The following is a 3,082-nucleotide window of genomic DNA, read 5'->3' on the forward strand; positions in this document are numbered from 1 at the left end:
CACCTACAGCACTTAGTATTCGTAGATGGTCTCCCATCCAAGTACTAACTAGGCCCGACCCTCCTTAGCTTCTGAGATCAGACGAGATCGGACACGTTCAGGGTGGCATGGCCGTAGACAAAAGGACTGTTTTCAAAGACACCTGTTGAAAGAAAAAAGCAAATCTAACAGATTGAGAGTTGGATATGCTATTAGTGTTTTTTTAAATTTTTTTTGTTGAGCATTTTTATCTTATGGTGGTGTATGATAATAAAGCACAAACTCCTCAACAAGGCTGTGAAGATATTCATAATGCAGGCCCTGAACTGTGGCAGCAAGCACTGCAATTGACTCCTGCCCCACTCCAAGTCAGAATCACTTTCTTCTGAGCCCCCAGGTGCTTTGTTTAGACCTCATTTTTAGCACTTATCACAGTTCACCTTAGCTAGGAGGGTTAGTTACAATCATACTGTGACTTGTATCATCCTTTGCCTTTCCAATGTACATACATCAACATCACACACATGACTGGAGTTTTACAGGGTAGAGAACAACTGTTATTCATATTTCCATCCCTTAAGGTGTCCTGTACATACTAAATATTAATAAATGTGTAGCATTGAATTGAGAAAGATGGAAGATAGCTCTTGGAAACTAAAAACATAGAACATTGTGATGGATATGCCTAGTTCTACTTCTGAGTATTTTGAAAAGATAAGCACAAAATTCAATGCCCCCCCCATAAGTATTATAAAGATTAAGTGACATATATTTAAATATAGGCTCTATACAAAATAAACTTGCAATAAATATCAGTGTATTTTATTTCTAGTCTTTGTTGTTTAATGATAAAAAACCATTAAGGATTATGAGTTTTCCTCTAAGTACAGCTTTGGTGACATCTCATCATTTTTATATAGAATATTCTCTTTATTTATGATTTCAAAATAGTTTGTCATTGCAGTTTTTAATTTATTTCATCTTCAAGCCAAGAGTTGGTCAAGTGGTTAATCTTGTCAAGAAATATCTGAAAAATGTTTAACTGCATTGATTAGAAAATGGAATTCATTCTATTTCTGCTTTGAAAGTTCATTTAGGTTTTCTTGTAAACTTATATTTGATAAAACTTGTTAAGTATCCTAAAGGCTCTAGAAAATGAGTGTTCTATTTGTAGGACAACAAATCCATTTTTTTAAAACACCTACAGCACTTAGTATTCGTAGATGGTCTCCCATCCAAGTACTAACTAGGCCCGACCCTCCTTAGCTTCTGAGATCAGACGAGATCGGACACGTTCAGGGTGGCATGGTTGTAGATGGACAATAAATCTAAAAGAGCCTTAGGCCTCTCTAGTACTTTTATATGTTTGGAAGCATCTCTGGTGCTTGCGTGAAAGGGAAGTGAGATAAAAGTGTTCAGGTTGCTTCCCATTCTACCTCCCTGGATTTTGTTTTTACTTCCTCTTCTCTGTTAAAAGGTTTTTTTCAAAAACTGTTCCATGGGTTTTATAAAAGCAGTTGTTAATAGCTGCTTAGGTGTTAAAGCTGGCAGTAAAAATAGGAGGCTAAAGGACCTAGGAGAGAACTCGTCCCTTTCTTTAGCTGAAACAGTCCTCCCTAAGATGCCATAGTTGTCTTCCTGAAAGCAGAGAGAACCTCTAGGGGTCACATTAAGATTTTCGCAATTATCTTCCAGAATCTGCCGGAATTCTTTCACAGTGTAGAGGATATTGTCTAGGCTGAAATCAAGGAAACTGAGGAATAGACTGGTAAATCTGCTCCCAATGGGATCACAATGTGGTGAGGGATGAGAGACATTACACTTTGCCCTCCTGCACCTGCAGTCACCTTCACATTCTCAAAAAAACCATCCTCAAGGCCCTCCAGGAAACTTCATGATCTTTTAATTCTGAAATGAGTGCCTTTTCTGAAATCCTCTCATTTCTAGCCAAGGGATATGGGCTGAATAAACTCAGAAAAGAACAGTGCTTAGACTAAGCCTTCTCGTCTGGCTCCCTGCCTCCTCTCCTCAAATCCCTCATAAAGATGTGGAACAAGGTAGAAAGGAGAGCTCAGCTCTTAGCCTCTTCCTTAGCACTTACAGTCAGTTTAATCAGCCCCCAATCTGAATGTTTTAACAACTGAGGTAGGGGTATTATCTTTTCTCCCCAGAATAAGAACTGGTGCTAAAACAGTTATAACCTAAACCATTAATTCTCAGCTTTGTGTACATTGGAATCACCTCAGAAACTTTAAAAAATTCTCATGCCTGGTGTCTGAATGTATTAGAGCTGCTATAACAAAATACCACAGCCTGGGTAGCTTGTAAGCTACAGATATTTATTTCTCACAGTTCTGCAGGCTGGAAGTCCAAAATCGGGCTGCCAGTATGGTCAAGTGAATGCCCTCTTATATGGTGAAGACTGCCGATCTCCATTTTCTCACACTGTGAAAAGGCGTAGGGAGCTCTGTGGGATCTCTTTTAAAAGAGGATTAATACCATTAATGAGGGTTCCACCCTCACAATCAAGCAATTCCCAACAGCCCCACCTCCTAATTCCATCACTTCAGGCATTGATATTTCAATATATAAATTTTGAAGGGACATATACATTTAGACCATAGCACCTGGGTACCACCCCCTAGAGATTTTTCTGGCTATCAAGATTTTCTAAAGCTCCTCAGATGATTCTAATGTGCCACCAAAGTTGAGAACCACTGGTCTAGACATTAATTTGAGGAATGGCATAAGAAACTTAGAAGCAACAGGCCTGGCAGAGAATTTCCAAGAGATTGTACATTTGTAGCAAGTGGTGAAAGAGATGAAAGACATGGTGTGCTCTGTAAATCATACGTCAAGTTGAATTTCCTGTTAAAAGTTTTTATTTTTAGCATTATATAAGTGTGGTAGGATAAAAATGGCTGCCATCTCTTTTTTAATTCTCTTATTGAGAGGTGGTGTCTGGCCCTCTTCCCCTGAATCTAGGCCGGTCTCAGTGACCTGCTTAGGCAATAGAATGAAATGGAAGTAACTTTCTGGGACTTCATAAAAGGTTGTGAAGCTGCCACCTGGGGCCTCTTGGAACGCTAGCCCTGGGGACACC

The 3,082-nt window shown here is 39.2% G+C and overlaps 2 pseudogenes; both read right to left on the minus strand.

Annotated features, from left to right (window-relative positions):
* Positions 1–119, minus strand: LOC112481596 (annotated as a pseudogene).
* A 1,058-nt stretch (positions 120–1,177) lies between these two features.
* On the minus strand, positions 1,178–1,296 carry LOC112481605 (annotated as a pseudogene).
* Positions 1,297–3,082: the final 1,786 nt, after the last annotated feature.

Source organism: Pteropus alecto, unplaced genomic scaffold (assembly GCF_000325575.1).
Source record: "Pteropus alecto unplaced genomic scaffold, ASM32557v1 scaffold44, whole genome shotgun sequence".
In the NCBI taxonomy this organism is placed as follows: domain Eukaryota; kingdom Metazoa; phylum Chordata; class Mammalia; order Chiroptera; family Pteropodidae; genus Pteropus; species Pteropus alecto.